Source organism: Panthera tigris, chromosome X (genome assembly GCF_018350195.1).
Source record: "Panthera tigris isolate Pti1 chromosome X, P.tigris_Pti1_mat1.1, whole genome shotgun sequence".
In the NCBI taxonomy this organism is placed as follows: Eukaryota; Metazoa; Chordata; class Mammalia; order Carnivora; family Felidae; genus Panthera; species Panthera tigris.
This window is the reverse complement of record NC_056677.1, coordinates 2,807,416-2,812,509: the sequence shown is the minus strand read 5'-3', so window position 1 is coordinate 2,812,509 and position 5,094 is coordinate 2,807,416. Positions and strand designations below refer to the sequence as shown.

The window sequence follows — 5,094 nt, the reverse complement described above, 5'->3', positions numbered from 1 at the left end:
GGTTGGCGCATGCCTGAATATATTTTAAACTCCTGCCCTGAAGAAGCTTTCTCTCCGACACGAGGGAATAAATTGAATAACTCACTAGGAAGACTCCTTTCAAACAAGGCTATGTTATAATGCTGTCCAAACTTGTATAATTCCATAAATGATATCACAAAAGAAAACGCAAGTGAGCCTGTCTGTACTAAATTAGAAAAGCTTAATATCCTTTTTCAATAGCAAAATAAACTTGATATGTCCCCTGATGTATGAGGCATTAACGGGCTTGTATATAAAAGTATGTCACAGGAAATAAAACTGGCTGAGAACGTATAAACAAAACAAAGTTAATTACAATATATCCAGGTTTTGAAGTGACCAGCAAGCTGTCACAATGAATTTCCTATAAAAGACAGAGAGGATTGTGGATATTAAAAAGGTAACAAAAGATTGTGGAGTGGTTAACTTGGGAGAACTCTGTGTGCACAATAAAAGACAGTTACAGAAACACAGAGTTGCAACATAACCTTCACATTTTAATGAGAGAAATTGGCACTTTCCTGTAACTCTGCAAGTGCACATATGCTAAGACAGATCTTTAGCGCTACTCCTAAATATTTAACCAAGAGAAAATGAAAATATGTCCAGCAGACGTCTGCACAAGGATGCTCATACTGGGTTTATTCATAATGGCCCAATACTAGAAACGGTCCAGGTTTTCATCAGTCGGGAAATGAATGACAAAAACGGTAATACGTTTATACAATGGACTACTACTTAGTAATAAATAGAAATGGATTACTCATACACACAATAGCATTCATGGATCTTTTAAAAAAATCATGCTGAAAGAAGCCAGACTCAAAAATACAAACCGTATGTTTTCATTTACATGGAATTTGAGAAAAAGCAAACTAAATCTACAGTGAAAAAAAATCAGGATGTTCTTCCTTCTCTGGGTGGAGGTCAGAACTGATTTGCAATTTCTGGAAGGGGCTGAGTGCAGGTGAGTTCTACATCTAGACAGGCTGGAGACACACAGGTGTATGCCTTCTTCAAGGTGCCCACGTGTGCATGCTCAGTATTGTGCATTTCCCTTCGGGATGCACATTTGACCTGAAATAAAACAAACAAAAAGAGCCCTCTCCAATAACACATATCGATAATACACACACTAAAGTGTTTAGTATTGGAATGTGCTTATTTATCACTCGGTATGACACTTATTTTTAAATATATACCTGAAGATACAGCTTGAATGGAAAAAAGAATGAACAAATGGATAGCTATATGATCAACCCACTAAAGTAAAATGTGCCCATCTGCAGCTGTTATATGTGTTTGCTGTACTTTTCTTTCAACCTTCCCCTGTGTTTGAGAATTTTAAGATCCCATATTGGAAAAAATAATTTAATAGCAATTATACCTTAGGGAAAGCTAAAGCGTGTCTATTGGTATTTTTTAATACCAATTACACCTTTAAAAAGGCTCGACAATAGAAAAGAGCGTGCATGAATCCCCTAGAAATACAGAAACCTGGTTACTGAAAAGAGCTTACATGAATCACCTAGAAATCCAGAAACCAGTTTACTGAATGAACTTTGAGATGGTAATTGTTGCTTTTAAGGAACCTCCAAATAATGCAGGTTGATGAGTTTGTTTTATGTGGCTTTTTGCCATTTTGCATTTATTTTACTGGAGGAATTATATATTTTTTTGCTTCCTCGTAACTGCAAGCAGAAATTTAATCTGTATTTAGTGGAGCACCATGGGGCAAGGGAGATTTGTGTTTTTTTGTTCTACCCAGGTATATTGATGCATGAATTTGTAATGCGGCCCTGCTATGAACTGAGCCATAATGCATTTTCCCATCTATTTTGTACATATGTATAAAAATAGTATTACTGTGCGTGTCCATTACCACTCACATATCTCTCACATTTTCTTTAGAAGTTGTGCTAGCAATGCCATATATTATTGAAATGGTTTCCACAACTGAATTAACTCAAATCATATTTGTGGAAGATAAACTTAGCAATAAATGCACAGCATCCTTAATTAAACATTGAATCACATTTTTTTGTGACTATAATAATTAGTAATTTAAGCCAATCTTTTTGCAAGATGTGATCACACAAAAAAACAGATCACTCAGTAACATATCACTTAAATAGTTTTCACTTTAGCTGTATTTTCTCCTACTAAACATACTGGAACAGGAAACATAACCAACTCTAAATCTTTGTGCAAAGATCCTTCCTTTGGAGGTGAAAAGAGTATTGATCTTAGACGTATACCTAACATGGTAATATTTTTACAGTATAAATGTATATTCACTCAGTTCTTGGACAAAGAATGCCCACGTTTGCCATCGTATTTGATATCATTCTTGGTAGAAACACATCTGCAGGTGTGCAATGAGTGTCTTCAGAGGTGAACATTTCTGCTTTCTGATTTTCCGTGTTCTTCAGAACAATTGTGCTTGATTCTGGAGTTCTGTTCATGCCCTGGATATCGTTTCCTGGATATCGCTAGCTTTAATTATCATGCTTCTGTCTCAAAAGTTCATCAAGATGGATTGGTTGGGTGTGTTTCATTCAGTATGCCGGAAATGTACAAGTTTTCTTGTCTCCTTCCTCTTTGTCCTTTGCCGGTCTGATTCAGCTACAAGTCATTCCGTACTCTCCCTTGCTCATTTGTAAATTCTTTCATTTTTTTTTACCATCACCTGGTGATAATCCCCTTTCCCTCTGCAAGTCCGTTTAAATAATACTAGTTATAACTAAAATCCCAAGTACTTGTGGCTTACGTTGGATTTTCACTAAAACTATCAACCCCTACTCTCCCTCCCATCGATAGAATTCGTGGTAGAATCATTAACATTTTCTCCCACCAATTCCTAGCTTTCCGTGCATTATTTGGGTATTAAATCCGTGCATTATTATAATTTCTGTACAGTACACTTCTTGCTTTCAAGAATTCTCTTAACACATTCATTAGGTTGCTCACATTCATCTGATTTATCTGCTTATATTTACCATTCTCCATTATTACGTGGTCTCTGTATTGAGTGACGTTCACATTTGATGGTCCTGGTCATTACATCAGGTGTTGAGGATGAAATCCTTTTTGGGGCACCTGGGTGGCTCAGGCAGTCAAGCGTCCAACTCTTGGTTTCGGCCCAGATCATGGTCTTGCGGTTCATGGGTTCAGGCCCCACGTTGGGCTCTGTGTTGACAGCTCGGAGCCTGGAGCCTGCGTCGGATTCTGTGTCTCCCTCTCTCTGCCCCTCCCCTGCCCATGCTTTTTGTCTGTCTGTCTCAAAGATAAACATTACAAACATGATGAAATACCTTCCAATGAATTCAATGGTATTTTTAATTTTCTTTTAATGTTTATTTATTTTTGACAGAGAGAGAGAGACAGAGCATGAGCAGGGGAGGGGCAGAGAGAGAGGGAGACACAGAATCTGAAGCAGGCTCCAGGCTCTGAGCTGTCAGCACAGAGCCCGACGTGGGGCTCGAACCCACAGACCGCGAGATCATGACCTGAGCCAAAGTCAGACACTCAACCGACTGAGCCACCCAGGCGCCCCTATTCAATGGTATTTTTAAATTAGAGTATTTTTTATTTGCTCAGAAAATATCTTCAAGGCTGAACCTCCTTACGTGCTTACATGCCATTGCTGCTAATTGCACGTTTTCCCTTGTGTTCTATCCTAATCCCTGCATTCAGTCCTGCAGAATATTTTAATCTGCTGTGATGTCCATTTTCCTCTGTACTAACCTCAGTGGTACTTCTTGTTTACAACATGGTCTTTAAAAATGACATTCACTAAACAGAGCTCCTAAACATTGCAATTCATAACCTTAAAGCTCCAGTGTGCGTATTTTATTTGTTTAGTCAACGTAGTAGGCGCTGGCTCTTGAGTTGCCTTCCTTCTTCAGGACAATGCGTGTAGACTCCCTTCAGCACATTCTTTGTTCAGACTCTCGGTATCCGAGGCTGTGTTAAGTCTCGCCTCAGAGAAACCTCAGGCATGAATTTGGAGAAGGACAGGGGTCTGGATTACGTCTTTATTTTCTGTAAATGCATATTTCATGTTTTAAAACCCATTTAACATTGATCCACTATTGACTGGGCTGTGAATAAAATGTTCAGGAAATGTGGTGAAGGGTTTCAGTGTAACACACATATCCTTTTGGGAAGCAGTTGAATGTATAAACTCAAACAGTGTCCCAATGGATAGATTCAAGTATTCGACGTGCACGATTTTACTTCCTAAATTCATATACAGAATCCTATAATGATATCTTGAAACATGCAAAATAGAAGAGAAATGTGTTCTTCCCCTAAAAAAAATAAGGAAAAGGGGCGCCTGGGTGGCTCAGTCGGTTAAGCGTCCGACTTCGGCTCAGGTCATGATCTCGCGGTCTGTGAGTTGAAGCCCCGCGTCGGGCTCTGTGCTGACAGCTCATAGCCTGGAGCCTGTTTCAGATTCTGTGTCTCCCTCTCTCTCTGCCCCTCCCGTGTTCATGCTCTGTCTCTCTCTGTCTCAAAAATAAATGTTAAAAAAAATTTAAAAAAAAATAAGGAAAGAAACCAAAGTAATGATAATCAGGTACGTCCCTATCCCTGTGTCCAGTATGAAGGCCATAGCTTCTCGCCAGGGATATTAATCCGAATTTAGTTCCACTTTCTGTAGATGCAACCAGCAGCATTTGTGTAGGTGTTATTTATATTAAGGACTGGGATATCTGAGCTGAGCCTGTAGGTCATTGTGAAGAGGCCTGAGTGTGTGTCCCCTTGCGTGTGAAACACCAATGACTGCCTCGAGTCCTAGACTCAGAGCACCAAATGCATTACTGACCGTGCAGATGCCAGAGGTCCGCATGGTCGCTGCTTGTGAAGTGAAATGGTGATATAAATGAATAAAAGCTATAAACAAAAACCAGAAGAGCTTTCAACAGCACCAAGGCTTCAGGCGTTCATCCATTGATCAAACAGGTAGAATATAATTCCAGAGTGAGAGATCCGATCATGGACACCAACACCTGAAACACTTTGCTCTCCTCACTTGGGGAATTCAGGTTCTGAATACAGATATCTTCA

General features: G+C 39.3%; 1 non-coding gene across 1 annotated transcript; it reads right to left on the bottom strand.

Moving 5' to 3' along the window:
* Positions 1-3,487: 3,487 nt before the first annotated feature.
* TRNAQ-UUG lies at positions 3,488-3,572 on the bottom strand. The gene has a single exon. It is a non-coding gene; the product is annotated as a tRNA-Gln (tRNA).
* Between the last annotated feature and the right edge of the window lie 1,522 nt (positions 3,573-5,094).